Raw genomic sequence first — 22,398 nt, forward strand, 5'->3', positions numbered from 1 at the left:
CAAGCAGCCTCACTTCCTGCCTTTTAACTCACATTCTGTCGGCGTACCATCCACTCTTCTTTGTTGACCTTTACGCGTACAATGTTGCTTCAAAACCCTTCTTCAAAGAAAAGGTCAAAGTGAAATGTGGCTGGGACGGTTGCCAGCCGGCCAGCGGCCAGGCAGGCACCGGCTCCCAGCGCTGAGGTTACCTGTGGGCGGTGTGACCAGGTGCCGAAGGCAGGTGAGGAGGCCCACGGCTGGCCCGGCGGCTCTCCTGCTGGGGCACTCATGCCCTGAGAGGTCCTGTCCTCCAGCCCAGGCCCAGGCCCTTCATGCAGGAGGCACTTCCTGAGCATTGTGCTGCTTGTGCACTCTGTGAGGAACTGCAGGGCGCGGAGAAAGCTACGGGGTCCCTGCCCTTGGGGGGCTTGTCATTTAACAGGGGTGAAAGGAAATACGGAAAAACGTACCAAGAGAACACGCAGGAGGATTTCCGAAGGGCCGGGAAGCCGCAAGTCACCACTGCTGAGGTCACTACCAAGGGAGTGGGACTAGAAAGGAAGAGGCATGTGCCAGAGGGGAAGGGAGGGTCAACAGGACGCAATAAATGACTATTAGAGGCAGGGGATGACAGCAAGTCAAAGTGAACTCTAAAACCTCAAGCCTGCTTGACAGGGAGACAGAGGATTCCTCAAGAAGTGATGTCAAGAAAAACACATTTGGGTGGCGAATCCCAAGTCTGGGTTTGGAAGCACCGGGACTGAGGTGAGGGTGAGGCCCACGTGAGGCGCCGTGGCCCCGACCATTTGAGCCCACCAGTCTCTCTCTGCCCCCGTTCGTAATATACCAACAGGTTAGAAGCCTGCAAGAGAAGAGAATTAGCAATATGGTAGACCAAACAGACCATCTAGAGAGAATTAACATGAACACACAGTGGACAGAGGCCAATTCGGTGTATAAAACTTCAACTCTGCAAAATGTGATCTAGGATAGATCTCCCAGACTTGGAAGGAACAAGAGGCGCAGAACACACAGCGGCAGAAGCTACACTGAGTAAAGTCTGCTACGGATAAGGGCTGACGGATGCAGAAAACCTTTCCTGAAAATGGAAATGGAACCCTGATGAGAACATTTTCAGAAAAAATGGAAAATTCAAGTGGTTTATCAGTGCTCCAAAAAACTTAACTGACTTAAACTGAAGTTCACTCAGGGAAATAGTTTCATCAACAATTTATATGTGATGATACTGTGTATATGAAAATGTGTATATTCACATAGTCAAAATACCCTCAGATCAAAACGGTGTGTCCAGCTGAGCCCACGGGACTGCCCGCAAGCAGCTGGGCGTGTGAGTCTGACATGGTGGCTCTGGATGGGGCTTCCCCGTGAGAGGGGCGTGCTGACAGGGACAGAGCTCCCTGGGAGGCAACAAGGCCGGTAAGAGACTGTGGGGGAACATTCACATTCTGGGAGGCTAAGGAGGGAGTGAAGAGGAAAAGAACAGCTCCAGGAAGAGTCCACAAGCAGATGGACTCTGTGAAGGAAGGAGTGTGGCTCCGTGCATCTCCTTGCCGGCCACACCCTCACCCTTCAAAGGTGCCAGAGGCCACAACACGGAAGGTCTTGATGCTAGCTTGGCAGAGAGTTGCCAGGTCAAATATAGGAAACCCAGTTAATCTGAATTTCATGCAAACAAAGAATAAAGCCTTAGCATAAGTATGTTCTAAATGTATCATAATTATGTCCTAAATCTGCCAACAAATACTTCTTTTTAGTGTAAAACCAAAAAAGTTATGCTAGAAAAGCATCCATTGCTTATCTATAACTCAAATTTAACTAGGCATCCACTATTTTTATTTGATAAATCCGATAACCCTAGCTTGGTGCTGATGGCTCAGGCCTGAACACCTCACCCCCACCAAATACCCCCCTTGCCCACAGCCATCAAACTGCCTCTCCGCAAAGGCTCTTCCACAGTCCCCGCAGTGAGTGGTGACTTCCCCCTCACACGCTGTGCATGGAGGGAGCCTCCTGCCACAGACCCAGAAAAAGAGAGAGTCTGCGGGAAAAGGGAACGACCAACCATATTAACTATTTCAGACAGACAACGGGGGTGAGGAATGATGACAGATCACTGAATCTAATTAGAAAAAGAGGCAACTGTGAGCAGTTCTGGTATAGTAGTAAGAGCTTAGTTTTCAGATCAAAGTAGGTGGGAAGAGCACGACATTCACTCTAGTTGGTTTCATCATTAAAAAAAACAGGGTTCTCAGCCAACTGCTTGCATCTTCACAGTATCTGCAGGGAACCCCAAGGAAGTATACCCCATAAAGGGCAAGCACTTTGGTAACTCGGTGCTAGCCCCTACAGGCACGCAAGCAATATTTGCTAAATGAATGAATGAATTCTATACTTCTCAAAGAGCTTGTTTTAAAAATCTGAGATCTTATATGATTATCAAATATGCAAGTCTGAGGTCAATTTTAACACTGCGTGGCAGTCACCACAGTAGCTAACAGTCTTTGCCCTTTCGTTTGTCCGCAGAGGGTTATTTGTGGTAGTAGTAATCACAAGTATCTGTGCTGGGCCTAACCCAAACAAAGGAACAAAAACACCTGCTAACACATGAAGCACACATTAAGATTCACATAAATAAAGCAGAGAAGAAAGGCTACCACCTCCCAAACTAAAGTGAGTCTAGTTCAGAATGCATTTTTTTTCTATGCCCCTTTATGTAACTGCTGTAACTGTTCTTCAGCTATGGGAGCGCTTAATCAAACAAACATCTAAGAACAACACAATTTTCTTATTTAAACATAAAAGTATTTTCAACCCTGCACCAATTTCCCTTGATCTGTGCTGGAAGAAATCCCAGGGACGCCTTACCAAAATAATAAACTTAAAAAAAAAGGGGGGGGGCACATATATTTTTATATAAAGAATACTATATACTCCTTCTAACTTAGGATAAATCCACAGTATATTTCGAATTTTTAAAAAGAACCAACCCTTTATTTGCTTTGCTACTGTGGAACTTTCCACTCTGCTACAAGGCCCCAAATTAAGAAATTACAAACAAACTCGTGCCTGGACAAAGTGAAAGCTGTATTTAGCTTATGGACATGCTAATTCTTGGCATAAAACAAACACTCTATGCCTCTGCTGCTAGACTTCTAGGTATTTTATGACCGAGTTAAAAGACTTAAGCTGAAAGGGAGTTTACGTGCAGATTACAATCAAAGGTTTTTCGTACCAATGCCTGAAAGATTTAAATTCCAAATGGGGTCTATGTTCTCAGTACTAACTTTTTCAGAGTTGGTCCGAAGGGACAGACCTCTGTCCTGACATGGAGAACACCAGCACCAGCTCTGGCTGTCTGCCACTGCCTTGCAACTTCCAAGAAGGACCCACAGCTCCTCACACAGAGCCGAAGATACACCTTGTAACTATTAATCATCACCAAACATCATTAATGCTTAATGTTGCCTACTGCCCCCGTGAGTAAGAGCATAATCTCATGAGACTGGCAGAGGCAAGAAATAAAATGCATTCTGCAGGTAGAAAGAGCCACCAACCACCTCAGATACCTAAGACTGGCCAATTTTCTCACAGCTAGGAAGTAGTTAATGCACCTGACCTGTTTCTCGGCGTCCCACATTCTCCCTGCTTTCCCAAGGCGGACATCAGCAATACCACCTTCGACCCATACCTTGTGGCACTGAAGAGTGTCCAAGTTGGAAGGGAGCTGAGATGTTCGGGGCTGTCTGCTGGACCTGCATTGATGGTCCTTACCTGTTCATTTGCTGAACAACCTTGGGAGAGGAGTATATATTGCGGTGAGCATTTCTGGACAACAAATGCACCATCTCCACCACCATTAGAAGGTAAACGGGAAACTGGGGAGTGATCTACACAGGGAACGAACATCTCCCACCTGACTGCTAAGTATGGAACTGCGAGCCGGGAGCACCGGTAGGCCACTCCCTGGGTTCTCAGATGCCCTGGAAGCTGGTGTCTGTCTGAATGATGAGCAGAGCAAGGCTTGGAGCAGGGCCCTGTGCCCAGTGGAGCCAGAGCCGAAACCCAGGTCTGTCGGGCACCAAGGCCCATCCAGGTAGCTCTAAGTCAGAGGAAGCCCTTGCCCTGTCTTGTAATGTCCATTGCAGTGGGTCTGCTTTGGTTAAAGGGACAGTGAACTTGACGGTCGGATGGGGCTGAAGGCTCCCCTTTCCCTGGGCCTCTTCTCTGAGGCCACCTCCCTCCAGGGCGGACCGCTCCTGATAGCCTCCCGGGCTTTCTACACAGCTCTGGCCAGTGGCCTGGGCGGGCTCCAGCTCTTAACTCCACACTCCCACCCAACGTGGTCAGGGTTAGCCGGAGCAGGGCGACTCACTCACTGGGCTCCCACATTTGGAGCCAAATGCACAAGCCAGTTACAAGCACCACAATGGGGGTGGGAGAGGGTGTGGAGGACACGGAGCAGCCGGAGAAGTGCGGACCAGGCACCAACCGCAGGGCCGCCGCTGCCTGTGTGGGAGAGGCCCTCTCAGGTCCCAGGGAAGGGAGCACAGGGTAGAAGCAAACACCCAGAGAGGGCAGGGGGTCTCCTGGAATTTGGTTCCAAGAGGGGGTTGTGTCCACCTTGGGGTTGCGACTCACTTTACAAGGACCACAGAATGTAAATAAGACAACTCGGATGGGCACCCTAGGCCCCAAGTTTGTCCTGCTCCTCTCCGAAATGCCACGCAGCCCAGCTCTGGAGAGCCAAGAACATAAGAACATCTCGGTCAAACTTGGTTACTGTGGCCAAGAGTCCCGTCTTCGCCACAAAGCCTGCTTTGTGAGCAGGCATGTCCCATGATAGCCTTTGTAAAAGATTGGTGATAAAATCCAAACACCCCTGGCTCCATCCAACTATCAATAATGACTTTCTTCTTGAGCCCACTTCCCTTCTCTGCCTCCCCTCCCTCTGCTTCTGTCAATTTGTTACCAGCAGCAGAAAGCACTATTTGCTTCGAATTCTAAGACATCTGAATGTCCTGACAAGGGACAATCTCTGACTTCCAGAGTTGGCTGATGAATCTGCAGCTCGCCTTGCCATGGCCTCTGGGGAGTTTCAAACTCTGATCACAGCTCCTTCCCTTGGCACTGCCACACCGGGCAGTCCCAGATCTTCCAGTCAACCCTCTTACAAACTCTTCTCCATTCCCGAACAAAAGCAAAGGCTTCTTTGGGATTTGCAGACTAGAAATTTCCCCTCTTCTGTAATACAACCCTTATCGGATTTCTGTCCAGAGAGCAGATATTTAAGACATCTGAACTTCAGCTGTACAAGTGAAGTCTTTTTTTGCAAATTTGACTATTTGCCATCCTTTGTCCTCCTTTGAACCCTACGTGAACTCGGTGGCACAGCTGAGTGTGTGCTGTTCAATACACCGGTGTTATTTTGTACACACACATCTGCACGTCTAACTAAGAAAGCTCTGTCACCAGCCGGATCGCATCCACTAAGGCAAATCTAAAGGACCTTGAGCAGAACGCCCTGAAGAAGGGGGCCCATGAAAGGAGCCGGGTGTCCCACCATCTGTCCCTAAGCCAGTCTACCCCAGGACACAGCGAGGGCTGAGGAGCAGCAGCAAAGGGAAGGCTGCTCCCGAGCAGAGAGCAATGTGAGTCTGGGATCATCAGCTCTCAACTGCTATTTCTTCCTGGAAGTCAGGCGCTCCGTGCTCCGTGAAGATTCACCACTACTGGAAAAGCAGTGACCCTTCGGTACCCCCCGCACTGGTTCACTGTCCCAGCCCGCCAAAGCAGCAAACTTTAAAAAGAGTCACATATTCCCTTTTCTCTGCATGCGGTACCTGGTAGCAGGCAAGAACCTGCCCCTTCCCTTTCAGACCTTTCTTCATTCCACCGTGGAGAAGGTGGGGGAGAAGCAGAAGCAAGAACACTGGCAAGGGTTTTGCAGAAACACCGTTTCCAGCAGAAGCCCACTCTAGCCGCAGCTGCTGCTGAGGGCTCATCCCGAACTCAAGCTGGGTGGGTTAACATGGGCCAGCTTGCTTACTTCTTCCTTTGATGGGGTCCGTGTATGTTTTGACGGGTATGGCTGGCTAGTCCTTTGAAAAATCACCTCTCTCAAGCTCCTTCCCTGGTGAGATAGTTTGGGGCTGAAGCTTCTCATGGCCTATCCCGACATTCCAGAACCTCCGCAGGAGACGCCCCACACAACCGGACACTGCGGCCAGGCTCCTGACACCGGCAACCGGCTGCCCCTGCTAGGAAGTTCTTGCCCTTGTCTACGGGTAAACATCCACCAGCACAGCATGGGACCGCAAAACACTTGTCCAAGGCTGCTCCCTCTTTCCAGAGATGCACTTAGGGAACACACAACTCTGACCAGCACAGGCTGTTTTGGAGCATTCCTGAGGGGGAACGGGTGGGAGTCTGGTGGATGCTGGTTACAAGGTACTTTTTTTTTTTTTTTTTTTTACAGGAGCCACTGTGCTCCCCTGGCTGCACGAGGGGCCCTGCTCATCGTATCTGAGCTAAAACAGGCAAGGTGACACTTCTGAGTCAAGATCTTTGCACCAACCTAACACCACACTTTCTGTTTTCTACTATAGCAGATTACCACTATTCCCACTCCACACCTACTTTTATAGTATAGACATCAAGCCACATGGAGCTCTTTAGTAGCTCCATAATCGTGGAATGTCACCAACTTCCTGCTAAGGGCTGGAACCCCCAAAGACAGTATCCTAATCCAATCTCTCTGAATCCAAAAGCAGAAAATGTGGCCCTGAGTGCTGAGTCTTGCCCAGGATCACATTAGTCCATGGCTAGGCCAGTGGCATGGAGGTCTCTGGACTTCTAGGCCATGTCTAACTGACGGGGGAGCGGCACGCGGGGGTACTTGGAGAGGAAGATGTGATGAATCCCCAGGAAGACCCTGTGGCTAGGCAGCAAAGGACTAAGGGCTCCAGGAGCTAAGCACCTTTCATCGAGCCATGTTTAGAGCCCATGCTGCCCCTCTACCACATCTGACTTCCTTGCACGTTCATAAAAACATCCCCTATTCCTCAAGTTACCCCTTGTTGTGTTCAGACAATACACAGACGTGCATGGAGAGTGGAACTTGCGCCGGATGCCATAACCCTCTCCTTTACAAGGCATTTTTTACACCTTAAAACATGTCTTAATTGCCTTGCCTGGCTGCTCTGCTGAGCTAGACAGACCTATCTCTGCCAACCTGATGAGAGCTAAAGAGCAGAGTGATTATTCACAGGCCCTACTGCAAAGTTTCACCCATGTAAGCTGCTCATCTTAACATGTGGTGAGACAAATAAAGACTGTGCAGGTTTCTCGAGACTCAAAAGTGTGAAAAGGCTGATTAGAAACCACCCTCTACATTCCTGTGTGAGATGCCATAAATAAAACCTGACTGTCCCAAAGAAACGGTGCCATCATGGGGTTTCATAAAGGAAACAAATGTGGAAGGCCAAAGGCAGAAACTACCAAAGGGCACGGAGCACAGGCATGGGTCAGTACCCCCCACGCCCTGACCCCACCGTCACCACCGCCATCCCCGGAGCTCCCAAGAAGGTCCAGTCTTGGCTCACAAGTGTTTACAGAAGCGATGACAAGTTTCAAATTTTACAGAAAAATGTAAATGATGTTTCTATATGCCATTTGACAGAAAGACTTCTCATAAGCATATGAATTAAGGAACCCAGACAACACAGCAAAAATAAAAATCATATACACTGAATTTAATAACACTCTATTCCCTTGGCTTCTCCCCCTGCCCCTTTTTCTCCCCTGTGAATAGGTGCAAAAATACCACTCAGATCAAGGAATTTCGGAGGACTTCTGGAGATTTTCACAGCATTTGCAGTGAAACGTGGGAGAATAGGGCCATATCAAAGCTTTCTGAGAAACTGTCCTGCGTGCCTTCTTTCTTAAACTTTAAATGCCCCGATGCCAACACGTGTACTAGGGACAAAGCCTCTAACCGAATGACTATCAAAACAAGTTCTTCCCCGACTATTCAAAGGCAACTCTCTCCCCTTGGCCAAGCCCAGCGTCTCTGGGAGGCGGACGGGATCTAAGCCTGAGCACCCATTTCACCTTCAGCCATCCATCTCTACAACTGCTCAGAACCAACACAAGGAAATGCAAGGGGGCTTCAACAGCTGAGCGTCCACCCAAACACATGCCCTCCTTTGCTAAGTGGCATCCTGGGTTAAGGTCTTCTGAGCAGGGGACATGGAACCTCGCCTCCCATTCCCACTCTGGCACAGCCATGCCCCATCCCTTGGCACGTCTCCCCCGTCCCTTAATTAGAAAGCGCCTGACATTCATCTCTTTCATTAAGAATTTCCTGACTAAGAGAGAACAAGTAGGAACCTCTCCTGAGCCCCTTGCACCACTCCCCAGCCTTCTGGAGGCATCGCTTTGCATGTTAATTTACACCTACTCCTTTACCAGCGAAGTAATAACACATGTATGTGCAGCCTCTGGAACTGGATTTCTCACTTGGCAGAAACCTCCCTGATGGCTGAAGCTTAACCCTTAATATACCAACCCTGATATAAAATCTATAGCTCGCATTTATTGAATATCAGGCAATATTCTAAACTCACTTGATATATTTAATCCTCAACACAGTCTACAGTGTGGGGGAACTGTAACTTTCCCCAGTTTTCAGATGGGGAAACTGAGGTACAGAGCTGCAGATGGTCATATACACAGACCTCCTGAAATGGGGAGGGTTGCCGGCCGCTCTGCTCAAGTATCCCAAACTACAGTGGTTATTTACTTCTTGCATCACCTTTTATGTTGTTCTGCCTCCTTCCTACTGCTAGGGCGTCGGCTATCACTTCTCCCCAGGGTTAGAAGCCCCACCTCTGCAGTCTGACTTACCACTGCCTATCTGCAGTCGGCTGTAAACAGATAACAGGCTGGTCAGAAATGAGTACACCAATGGGCCCCCACACCCCTTCCATCCTAGGGGCCCTGAAGCCTATGGGCTCTGGGACAACAACTGCTTGAGCTCTTGAAAAGGTATCTTTTGAGCATCTACTCAATACCAGGGACTCCTCCAGGTACTGGAGCCACAAAGACAAATGGGCCCAGGCACTGTCCTTGCGAGCTTAGGTCTCCTTGATTAGTTCCAGGTTCTAGCACTGGACAGATGCCTGCTCATCCAAGAGATCCCAGGAGCTGGTTAGAAATGCCCACCCCAGACCTGCTGAATCAGATCTGCATTTCAGGGAGATCCCCAGGGAAGGATCTGTGTGTGTGTACTGCTCTAGGTAGTTTATAGCTTCCTGAAGTTTGACCTTAGGCTATGAAAGGCGCTATTACATTATGTGAGTTATTTAACTTACATACTCACTGAAATGCATCCCTTTTCTTTCTCCTTAATGCCTGCCCTATTACATCTGCCCAATCCACATGTGTGTGCCTACCTCCATGATTTCTAGCAGTGATGGAAGAGTAAAAGTAGTAAGTAAGGGACATATTGCAAAATACATCCAACATACACAATACAGTCGAAGTCTCTTGCTTTGAGTGCTACAAAATATGACATGGTTAGTCTCGTCCCTAGGTTTAAATTTTTATTTTATTAGTGTACAACTGCATCTGTAGGTGCGGGCCTCTTGTGATGTCTAGACCTAGCAGGGCTATGGCTTCAGGCCACAGAATTTTAAAGGAGCCTATATCCATGTCCACACGCATAATACAGTGGGCCATAAAGTCCTGTTAGCTCAAGAGCAGCTCTTGTCTAGTGGCAAGAGCAATTCTAGGGACACCTGGGTGGCTCAGTTGGTTAAGTGTCTGCCTTCAGCTCAGGTCATGATCCCAGGTCCTGGGATGGAGTCCCGCACCGGGCTCCTTGCTCAGCAGGGGGCCTGCTTCTCCCTCTGCCTGCCTGCCACTCCCCCTGCTTGTGTTCTCTCTCTCTCTGACAAATAAAGAAATAAAATCTTAAAAAAAAAAAAAAAAAGCAATTCTAGAACAAGGGGAGAGAACCACAATTTCTGAGTCATTACTCATTTGAACTTGGGGCAGTGCTGCTTGCTCCCACAAAGCATCAGGATGGAGGGATCACCCCCCTCCCTCTATCCTTGCTCCCACTGTCTCTCTAGGGCAAATGGTATTTCCTTCATCTGCACAGTCCCACACCTCGCTGGAAAGAGACCCCTGCAGGGGAGCCAACACCCCTAAGAAGCTCCAAACCTCCCACCAGCTCAAAGGCTCTCTGGGGTGATTCAGCAAGAACTCCCTTGCAGATCCTCAAGGCAATACAGTTAACAGCCAGCCAGAAGTAACAGGAATGTGATGGGACTTTCTGCAGAGTATGTTCTCCCCAGCCTCTGCCCTCACTCAAAATCACCCAAGAAATCTAGGGTGGCAATTCCCTTGCCTGACTCATCAGACCACAGACCTGACAGAGTCTTTCAGTAATTAGGCCTGAATCCTGCCACAAACTACACCTGATAATTTCCAAAATTGCAACTGTATCCAACTCTGAGACCCTGTGAGACATCTTCCCAGTTCAATTCAGATTACTCGAAGAATTAATGAGTGTTCTTGTCTAATATCACCCAAGATTGCCCTCTAGAAAGAAAGAAATGTCTTCCAACAAGTGTTTTTTTCTGAAACAAAACTAGCTACTACAAATTTGAGGTTATAGATTTATGAGGGATATGTTATGCAATTACAGTTACAGATTATCCCCTTTGTCACATAATATTAACATATATAAGAGCATAAAATCAAGTACATGAGGATTCTTCTCTAATAGTGTCAGTAGTGGTGGTAATATTTGTTTCTTACAGATGAATTTTTCAAAGACTGTAAACTAAGTACTCTGAATTCTCACAATAAATTTATTATTATTGAGAAGCATAATAAATAAAAGAAGTTTACAAGAAACAAGGACAGATATTTGTACAATGTTTCAACAAAGTAGGCAATTTATCTTGTTCTGATTCTGTTCTGTTACTATGCTCTTGTCCATAGAATCAATTCCCTTGATTTACAATTGTTTTAAGAATTATATACACAGGGGGGCACCTGGGTGGCTCAGTCAGTTAAGCGTCCAATTCTTGGTTTCAGCTCAGGACCCATGAGACCTGGGATTGAGCCCTACATGGGACTCCATGCTCAGCAGGAGAATCTCTGCCCCTCCCCCAACTTGCTCTTGTGCTCTCTCTCAAATAAATAATTCTTTTAAAAAAAGAATTATATACACAGACTTGTTACCTAAAAAATATTTATTTTCTAAGCAAGAAAAAAATCAAACGATTCTCAAGCAAGATTTAAGTTTATGTAAAATCCATTCAAACTTTTCAAGGAAAACTATTTAATGATATGGTTGCTATTACTAATATTTTATTTTCAATACTGTTCAATTTTAATCCATCAGATTTGAGAGTCCAAAATTAATATTTCTATTATAGTATCTTTTCTCCCTCTTCTTCCCACAAATTCTTAACTCTGAAAGGCTCATTTTTCAGATAGGTTCTGCCTCAACTCACAATAAATAAACTCAAAAAAAGACTTTTCAAAGTGCTGAAATTAACAAACGTTTGGGCCATCTCTGAAAAACCACACATAGCCTAACCAGGCCACCTTCAAAATCACCAGCACATGAGGGAATGAAAGACAGAGTCCACCCTGTTTGCATCAGCAGGAAACCACACCGGGAACTCACACAGGTCTTGCCCTGTGTCCCTATTCACCTTCTTGGGAATCATCACCAACAAGAATGTCCACTTCAGTTAGAAACCCTCAAATCACCACGAAAAGAAACCTCTATCCCCTGACTGCCTTTGTCCAAACCGGTCTGCACAGAGAATTCCTCCCATGCCCCAGCCCAGCAAACCTGAAATTTGGGCCACCAAGGTGGAGTGGCAGGTGGGTTTGCAGGCTAGCATGCCCAAGCCTAACAGTGTTTACAAACTGCAAGTTGCCACCAGGACTTTTTTTTTTTTTAACATGCAATAGAAGGGGCACCTGGGTGGCTCAGTCGTTAAGCATCTGCCTTCGGCTCAGGTCATGACCTCAGGGTCCTGGGATCGAGCCCCGCATCGGGCTCTTTGCTCGGCCAGGAAGCCTGCTTCTTCCACTCCCACACGCCCTGCTTGTGTTCCCTCTCTCGCTGTGTCTCTCTGTCAAATAAATAAATAAAATCTTTAAAAAAAAGAAAGTATGCAATAGAAAAGAATAAAAATTATCAGAATGCACCGCAGGTACAATAATGGGTAATGTTTCATGCAAACTTTCATTTTAATCTATAGATATGTATGTCCCTGTGTGTGTACTCGATCAGGCGTAAACTGATTTGTTACTGGGGACTGCAGCCACAGGAGGCTGAAAGCCGCCACCCTCAGGAGAACCAGTATGTGGGTGCCACCAGCCCAATCCCAAACGGCCCGTAGAAAGCCTTCCCAAAGGCCAGGCCTCTAGAACCCCGTTGTGGATGGCATGGTAGAAAGGCTGCCAACACAGCTCTGAAAACTAAGTGCCTGTGTCCTTCTGAGAGGAGTGAAATGATCTCACCTAGGACAGGTACAGGTGGCTGTAACATTCACCCTCCCTGCAAAAAACCACCAAGACTAAAGCCATTTTCAAAGGTAACCTATACTGCAGGTAAGGATGAGAGCCGTGTTTTTAAAGAACTTATAAATTAGAAATCAGGACAATGTACGGCCAGTGTCTCATGGTAGTATTAATACTCAAAGATGAGACGTCCTGGACAAACCAGGCAAAAATTGTCAACAATAGGACAGGACAAGCTGCTCCAATGGTACATCGGCTACAGAGTATGTGAAAAAATACGATTTTACCCCATCTGTGAAAGTGCCTAATAGCCAACCCAGGAAAAATTTAACATTCTGATACTCTAATTTCAACAGGAGAGGATTATTCCAGAACTAGAAATGTCAAAGTCACTCAGTCACAGTATGATTTGTACCAAAGTACAGAATGTGGAACATATTTGTACCAAAAAACAAAATAAACCCCAAACTGAGATGCCAGGGCAGAAGTACAATAGAAATTTAAAACAATTTATTGTTCTTTCCACCTGCCAAAATATTACTATTTAGTCCAAGAACATTCCTCCTTTAAAATACTACTGTTTTATTGGGGCACTTGGGTGGCTCAGTCGGTTAAGTGTCCGACTCTTGATTTTGGCCTAAGTCATGATCTCAGGGCTGTGAGATCGAGCCCCACATCAGGCTCCACACTGAATATGGAGCCTGCTTACGATTCTCTTTCTCCCTCTCCCTCTGCCCCTCCCACCCCTCCCCAATTGCACTGGCTCTCTCTAAAAAAAATAAAAACAAAAAAATATTATTTTACTGTGAAAATATTCATTCAACAAGTATTTGTTGAGCACTATTTTAGATGCTACATACAGATCAGTGAACAAACCAAAGTCCAATTTTAACAGTGTTTCCTTTCTGTGCAAATATATATATCTCAGATAATACTGAACACAGAAAACTACATCCAGACTTTACTTTCACTTTTAACAGCAAAGTTTTTCCCATAAGATCAAGTATTCTTTGAAAATGCCATTTTCGGGGCACCTGGGTGGCTCAATTGGTTGAGCACCAACTCTTGGTATCAGCTTGGGTCATGATCTCAGGGTCGTGGGATCGAGCCCCACCTTGGGCTCCAGACTCAGTGGGGAGTCTGCTTGGTATTCTCTCCCTCTGCCCCTCTGCCCCCCTAAAATGAATAAATGAATCTTTAAAAAAAAAAAAGAAAATGTCATTTTCATTGGCTACGTAATATTCCATCCTGGCCGGTATCATAATTTACCTAAAGATGTTTCTAAATGCTTACCACAAGACAAAAACACAAACAAGAGACATAGTTCAACATAGCATGAAAAACCTAGATTTAGGACCTTAGGTGGGGGAGAAAAATACAATCTTACCAAGTCACAGAGCCTGGGAAGTGGACACCAACGCACAAACACCTTTGTCACCACGTACCACATTAAGGGCTCATTTGTGAATCTCCCTTTATAAGCCTCACTCCCTCTTTGATCCAGGAGAACATTGTCTGCACAGAACAATAGGTTTTCATTTCAATTTCCCTTCTTTTCAGGAAAGGAAATGTTTGCACTTCAAAGGGTTTCTTTGAAGAGCAGCCCTCCGGTCCTGGCCCATCCAGGTTAGGAGTTCCGTGGCCTCAGCAGGGTGTCCACAGTCTGGGCGGCTGCCCACCCTGTCACTCTCAAGGCCAGCTCCTTCAAGGAGAGGGTCTGGTGCAGGAGAAGAAAAAATAAACACATGGAAAAATACTCGAGGCTTTTGATCACGCCCTTCAGGAGCCCTTTTTCACTCATAATGTAGGTTTACAGCTCAGGGAAACTGAGGTATAAAGGATGGGGAGCCATGGAAAAGGCGATAGCAGCTTCTTGGAACAAAACCATTCCAGATCCCAGATTCACTCAGCGAAGACCCCTTCCAGGCCCGGAAAACGTGAGCTCCTTTCAGTTATCGCTGGTGATGACAAAGAGGGCAGTCTGGATAAATGAAATGCAGGAGCAAGATCCACACTTCTAGAAAAGTTTTAAAACCTTCCCCTAGGAACTTTTGGGTAGCACAGTCACTGACAAAGAGCAAAATTCACAATTTAGAATTTCACCTCCCATTTCTCCACTGGCCCGCTAGCAGGGGTCCAAGAGGTTCAACAATAGGTAAGCCTAACAAGCATGTTAAATAACCACAAGATATTTGCCAAGAGGCCAGCGCCATTTCTCTGGATTGAGGCCCGTGCCCATCCTCCCCCCTCTGCTAAATCTAGGAAGTCAGGGGTATATATCAGACAAGAGAGGACCTGCAACATTTCAAGTCTTGAACAAGTTCTAGGTATTTACTAATGATCTCCACCCTCCCCAGCCCCGAGGTGGTTAAGTTCACCTGCTCAGGTGGGCAACCGCTCAAGAGGTGGGCAGGGGCAGGGAAAACGCTCCCCTCTCTCTACTACAGACAGGGAACCTGCTCCTCCCCATAGCCCAAGGACAGCATGGGCTCCTGCCCTGCATGTCTGGGATGTAGGTCTGGGTGACCAGGTCACCCTGAGTGAAAGCCTTCCACACCCACCTTTCTGCAAGCCCTTTACCCAGCCGGGCGCTAAGCCTCTGTGCTGGAATTACAAATGATTTTTATTTTCCCGTTCTCTTATTTTTCTGTAGTTTCCAAATTTTTCCACAATGAGCATTCTAACTTTCAGAAACATTTTTTCTTAAAGAGGCTTATGAGATAGAAATTTAGACCATAGTTCCTTTGAAATATCCCCTCCCACACACATAAAAATTTTATATGTATACATACATACATATATATATATATATGTACATATATATGGCTATAAAGGGCATTATCTGGACAAGTGAAAGTCGAATATGGACTGTGGACTGGATAACAATGTGAATCAATGTTCAATTTCCTGATTCGGGTATCATACTGTGGTTATGCAAGAGAACATCCTTATTCTTAGGAAATACAAACTGAAGTCTGTAGGGGTACAAAAAAGGGCATGATGTCTTCAGCTTACTCTCAAATCATTCAGGAAAAAATGCAAATAGGTGTGTGCAGACAGATCGGTGGAGCCATAGATACCTACATAGAAAGAAGGGTAGAAGGAGCAAAACACAAACACTGGGTGAATCTGAGAAAAGGGGAGAGAGGAGCTCCTTGTGCTGTTCCTGCAACTTTAAGTTTGAAATGTTATGCAAACAAAGCAGGAACAGTGCAGGAGAAGAGGAGGAGAGAGGCAGGAGGGGTCCCTGCTCCACCTGCTGGCTTCACGGCCCTGGCTGCTACCCGGGCTGAACAGCCCGCCTCAGCACACTAGGGAAATCAGCAGTCAAGACCTGGGTCCCCAGAAGGAGGCTGACTGCCCCCATGAGAAGTTCCTGGTTCCCACAAGAGCCCTGCAGAGGGCTCTCCCAGACGCAGCCCAGATGGCTAGACATGCAGGAGTGAAACAGGGCTCCCCCCGTGGCATGGGCAGCAAGTCCCACATCCAGTTCCGCTCTGGTGACCAGGATGCTGAACCGCGACCCAGGAAGCCTACGACCCCGCTGATCTCCACCACACGCATGCCAGCTCCCGGTGTGGCCGCCGCCCCGCACAGCTGTCCAGGGGCACTGGAGCTCCAGCTGCGCCAGGAGCACAGGGCTCGGCTGAGGGCACGGAGGGAGGAAAGCGTTGCGTTCCAGGCCGGCAGGAGTGCAGGAAAAGCAGGGTGCTGTCCAGCGGCACGGCTCCAGGGCTCACTCAGAAACAAGGGGGGCGTGGGGCTGAGCGGCTGCAGGGGTACAGGCTGAAATCTCAGGCCTGGCACTGCCCGCTGCACGGGGGGGGGGGGGTGCCAGAAAGTCCCAGGGGAGGCTGGCGCCTGGCACAGGCTGCCACCCACAGACCTAAGGCACACTGACGCTCAGGACTCAGAGCCAGGCCCCTAGGGCTCAAATCCTTGCTCTGCCACTTACTGCCCAAGTGCGTGCCTACAGGCAACTTGTGACACTTCTCAGGGCTTCTGCTTCCCATCACTCAAAATAGTAGTACCAACCTCACTGGGCAGCTGTGAGGATTACATGAAAACATAAAGTGCCAAGCACACGGTGAGTACTCAGTAAGTGCTGGTGAGTCTTGATCTTACCCAGCCCCAGGCCTCTCCTTTCCTTCCTATCTGATGTAATAGACTCTGGTTCATGGCACTTGATAGATAAGAAGATAGACTTCCAAGCGATTTTAAGATAGACGACCGTGGCAACACTGTGATGAAGTAACAGGAAGAGTGGCTAACAGTGGATTTGCTCCCTTGCCTTCCCACTGCTGCCCACCACCCCTACCCCAAGGCACTACGAGACCCTCTGTTGTCACCTCCAGGAAGGGATGAAATAAGGTGAAAAACAGAGGGGGCCCTAAGTGTTTGGCTTTGGTTTCTAAACCCAAAGCCCTCAGGGTAATTTGGACAAAATGTGTCAGGATGAGTATGATGAGGGTAGATAAATCCCCCCAAACACACACACACACACACACACACACACACACACACTTTCTCAGTCTTATACACGCACACACAGACACACACTGGCAAGCACTAAGAATGGGGGCATGAGCACAGCTTTCCAGAAGTGGCTAAACCCAAAGTACGGATCTGAGATCTAAAGGAACCTGACACACCCAGGGAGGTCCCTGGTCCCCAAAGAGTTTACGGCTTCAAGGTCACCAAGGCAGTCAGACCCAGCACAGCCCCAGAGACTGTGGCTCCTCCCCCCTACGTCTCCCTTCCTCATTGTGGCAAAAAGGCCGCAGAATGCCCTCCATGACCTTAACTGTAAAAGATCAGTGCGAAAGACAGCCCTCCAGGTCTACAGGGGACAATGGTACAGGAACTAGGGTCACATCCACAGATCCTGGACCTGGGTCAGCAGATGCCTCAGAGGCTCAATGTCCCCCCAACACCTTGGCACTACACCTACCCCCCGCAATCTAGACACAATTCCAAGGGAAAGGGACTCTATTTGAACCCTTTGGCAAAATGGGATAGCAAAACAAACTTGTTATAAGAATTATTTTTCTCTACACCTAAACCAAAGAACTGAGTTTTCCTTCCAGTGTAATAGTTAATATTTATTTTAAGGACTCGATATGTGCCAGAAGCTGTGTCAAGTACGTAACATAGATTACCTCATTTAAATCCTCTCAATCCTACAAGGTAGGCAGGAGAAGCCGATTATTATATGGAAACAATATGGAAAAGAATTTAAATGTGATAAATACATTAGGGAAGGCACTTACCCTGTCAGTAGACCCACTCGGGGACCCAGCCCTTTCTGCATGAGGGGCCCACGGCATCTCCTGTGACCGCACAGTGCATGATCCATGCAGAACTCGGGCTGACCACGCAGGGCAGAGGCCACTCCCTTGCAGCCCAGAGCCAGCACTGCGAGTTGCTTGCTACAATACAGAACTCGCTCTGCCTAGAGCATACGGAGGGTAGGACCCACTCCTAAACAAATGGGAAAGGATGTGCTTGTTCTCACAGTCAAGAACGTTATCTGAACAAACATTCTGGAGAAAGCACTAGAGCAGAAATACAGGATGTTCAGGAAACAAAACTGTCCATGCCCTCTGTGCCTCCAGAAAAGGGAAGAACAAGCTGACGATCCACTCGGGAGAAAGGGAGAGATGATAGAGAAATATGCACAGCCCAGGTAAGCTGTGGGACATTCTTTCTTCCACCTTCAGATAAGTCCACCTGGCAGCAGCTTTTAAAGGCTTCCCTGAGGTTGATTTCTGGTTGTCATAATCAGACTAGTAGACTGGTAACAGAAAGAACTTACTTCATGAAAGAAATCTAAATGTATTGATTCGGTACCTTTACTCATCCAAAGAATACTATGGAATTCACAGTTTGTGAGCTTTGTTACTGTGAGGCTGAGAGAGAAGGCTTCCCCAGTCTATGGATGGAGCAAGTCTACGGGGTTGAGAAAGTCTGAACGCCTCTCTGGTGGCTGCCCACAGAGCAGCCAAGCCAGGATGCCAGAAGCCTACAGCAGCACTGTTCCCAGCACTCGTACTACTTGTCCTCAGCTCCCCAAAGCAGCCTCCTTCACCTCAGGCTGCACTGAAGCTGTAAAGGCCCCTAACCACACACAGCTCTAACTCATTTATGCTGTTTGGTTCACCAAATGTACCATCTGGCAGTCCGAACTGTTACTGACAATCAACAGAGGGAAAAAGCCAAAGGAAAGACATTGGGTGTGGCAGGATGGGTCAACCCTATGCCAGAATCTATTCCAATGTCCAGAAATGTCTTTCCTACAGCTGGTGCTCCTGGAAGGAATGAATCCTGACCGAGGGCTAAGGTCACCAGCCTTACTCACAGCTCAGCCAATGCCACAGATCTGAAGGAATGCCTTCAGAGTGGAATGAACATAATTAGCAGTCCACCGAACTGTTTTATCAATTTGTTGCCCATTCTTCTGACTCACAGGTGGCAAATGCACTAAACCTGCCATGACAAATTTGGACGCAGTTTGAACAAGTGCAGGGGTGGTTCTTTTCAAAGCTGCTTTGAGTTGGGGGAAGTGGATTATGGAGAAAGAGGAGAGAGATGCCCCTCAAGTTTACTACAAGGCTGTTAATCTGCCATGAGAGATGGTACTCCTCTATTCTGTAGCTGGAAGAGACCTAAATCCTTGTGGTGGATAGAACCTTGGCCTGGGATCCAATGCCGGTAACCTAAGGCACAAGAAACCCCTGGAAGGCAGGTGCCTGAAGGCCCAAGAATGAAAAAGGAGGTACACCCCAGGTGGCAGAAGGTCCCCACCCTGGCCATGGGACAAACCCACAGCCAAGGTGCCTACTGGAAGGTGGCAGGGGAGCACAGGGAGTCTGCAAGCACCAAGAAATCCCCAAGTTAGGTGTGAGGAAGCAAGAGAGCTAGGAAGCCACCACCCTGGGGCAGGTGGCTACAATGCAATCATGTACTTGAGAAGGGCCCCTGAGAGGACAGATTTAGTTCAGCCCTGACCCTGGAGGATGGAAATGTCTAAAAAAAAAGTCACCTGTGACTTTTAAAAGAGTCCTTCCCAACATGCTCATTCCTCCACCTTCCCATCTCGTTAATACAAAATGGCAGCTCTACTCCTTGGAATCATATTGGACCTCTTTCACACCTCACGTGGAATCCCCTGGCCAAGCCTGTTGAGTCTCCCTTTAAAATCTACAGATGGAACAAGCAGTTGCCTACAGGTGGAGCAGAACTCAACCACCTCACATCTCTACCATTTCCACCCCAGCCCAAGCCACCATCACCTCTCATGGAAATGACATATGGCCACACTCTCTTGTGCACGAATAACCTGGAGTTGGATTTCATTCCAGACTTAAGTTACAAGTCTGAAGTGGTCTCCCTGCTTCCATGCCTGCCCACTTCTCCCGCCTCCATCTCTTCTCCATGCAGCATTTAAAGTAATCCTCTGATGGTTCCCCACCTCATCCAAAGCAAAAGCAAAGTCCTCATGGTTCATGGGATCTGCCATCGACTAGAACAGGGCAGTGGTAGAGACAGGCCCCAGGCCTGAAGACACCCATCATATAGAAAAACACTAGGGTCCCATCCACAGGTCCTGCTTGGAATGAGGACCAAGAACCAGGTGCAATGATAAACAGCTACAAGATGCATCTGGGTTACAGGAAAATGTTTCTCTCCATTACTTATTCCTATTTCAAATTCCTCCCTAGGATTAATAAACCAATACCTCCAAATACATAGTGAATAATGAAAAGGGATTAATCCAATTAGACATAATGCTGGGCCCTCCAACATAATTACATATTTTTACTGGTCTTAGTAGGAAAAAACCTCCAGACCAGAACAATCAATAAACATGTACTTACACCAAATGTAATTAACATGTGTCTTAGAATTCAAGCTCCCCGAGGTTGGCAATCTTGTCTTCCAAGCCTTTTCCTCTAAAGCAAATAATTATATGCATAAGAGCACTCATGTGGCTCAAATCCAGATTCAAACAACTGCATACATTTCTGACCTCTATTTTTTGTCCTGTTTAGTCAGAACTCCTTTGAGACTCTTTAAATTTATCTATAATGATTAACATGATGGTAATATGCTAAACCTTTGAAAACTATTTTAATCCATTGTTGATTTTGCCCCCTAACTTCTTTTTTGATTGTGTGACTTAAATAATACCTTTTGTTTTAATGACAGAAGGGTGTGTTCATATAAAAATAACGATAATTTCCACCGAGACCAACTAAAAATATCAGGGGAATAAATGTATCATGGTTTCCTATTATCTGAATCAAACATAAAGGGCAAGAAATGTTACTATTAACTCCCAAATAAATTACAGTTCAAATGAAAGACAATTAGAAAATTCAGCCACACGCCAACACACATAGTTCTGCTGGTCAAATTTTAAAGAGCACATTTTTAGGGAAATATACCAGGGACTAAAATCCCAACCCTCTCCTCCTGTAACTAAATCTGGAATAGAACACAACTCTGGGTTTCTTTCTAGGAGAGCCCCACCGCGTGTACTGGAAAGTGCAGTTTTCTCCCTGAAGGCACATGTTTCTACTACCCTAATCTTACAAGTCAAACACCACGTATCTGGTTCCCACACCCACTGAAACGGGGAAGGAGCTAAAACAGTACTCTGTATGTAGTAGTACTCAGCACAACGGCTGCTCCGTGTACACCCAGGTTTAGAATGCCTGCCTGACCTGCCCGGTCTGGGAAGTTTTCTACTTCGCAGAAAGGACACACTGGGAAAAGATGGTCTTTATTAAGCCAGAAGAACTTCCTCTCGCTCCAAACCATCTGGAAGGCTTGAAGAACTCAGCCTTCCCGGGTCAAATCGGGTCACAAGGAAGCCCACGTAGAGGGGCACTTCCCCAAAATCACCCTAGAAACTCAGACAAGAGGTGTAGGCGCGCCGGGGCGCGACAGGAGCTCTAGGGAAGAGACGTGGGCGCCGCTAGCAGGTTGCGGGGGTGCGCCGCTGTCCGCAGGCCGGCCACCTGCCGCGGGACCACCCCCGCGGCGGCAGGGCGGGCTCCCACCACGGCGATGACACATCGCGGACCTCGTGGCGGGGCGGGGTGCTCCGCTCCGCGCCATGTAAAGGCAGGCCTCCGGATGCCTCCCGGCCCGGCCCGCGTGCCCACTGCCGCTCCCGCCCCCCGCCCACCCCGACCACCCCAAGGGTCCCGGCGCTGGGTCGCTGGCGGGCGCGCGCGCGGCCGGCATCACGGCGGCGCCAGGTCGTCCACGCTTACTCACTCGGTGTTGCATCATGCACCACGCCGCGTCTTCAGGGAACCAAAATGGACTCCGGTGGAGGAGACAGCCGCATGGGCACCGGCCCCGCGCGCACAGCCCCGCGCCCGCCCTGCCCTCGCCCACCCCGGAGGATGCCAGCGCCCCCGGCGCCGGACCCTCGCCGCTCCCCGCGCCGCCCTCCCGCGGCCCCACGCGCCTCCGGGGGCCCCTCCAAGGTGACCCGGACCGGGGCAGCTGCCCCGGCGCCGGCGGGGGCCGGGCACTCACCGAGGCGGCGGGCGGGCGGCCGGTGGCAGGATGCGGGCTAGTCCGCCGAGGGGCTCAGGCACGCGCGACTGGAAGGACGGCCGCTCGGACGGAGGCGCGGCGCGCAGAGAGCTGGAGCGGGAGCTGCGGTTAGCGGATGCCGGCTGGCCTCGCACCCCGCCCGGCAGTTGACCTGCGGCTCACACCTGCCCGCGCCGACTGAATGGAGCGTAGAGGGCGGGCGGACCCGGGCGCCGGGTTTCATCAGCCGCGCGCCCGGCCCCCGCCCCCGCCCCTCGCGCCCGCCCCGCG

At 48.4% G+C, this 22,398-nt stretch overlaps 1 long non-coding RNA gene across 1 annotated transcript in view; it reads right to left on the reverse strand.

Moving 5' to 3' along the window:
* The window catches only part of LOC115943451 (uncharacterized), a 45,694-nt gene extending 23,296 nt beyond the window's left edge, over positions 1-22,398 (reverse strand). The window contains exon 1 of the long non-coding RNA XR_014143689.1: positions 22,108-22,398. This is a non-coding gene — a long non-coding RNA (uncharacterized LOC115943451). The remainder of the gene's footprint in view (positions 1-22,107) is intronic.

Source organism: Leptonychotes weddellii, chromosome 3 (assembly GCF_054177405.1).
Source record: "Leptonychotes weddellii isolate Sample4059 chromosome 3, ASM5417740v2, whole genome shotgun sequence".
NCBI classification, from domain to species: domain Eukaryota; kingdom Metazoa; phylum Chordata; class Mammalia; order Carnivora; family Phocidae; genus Leptonychotes; species Leptonychotes weddellii.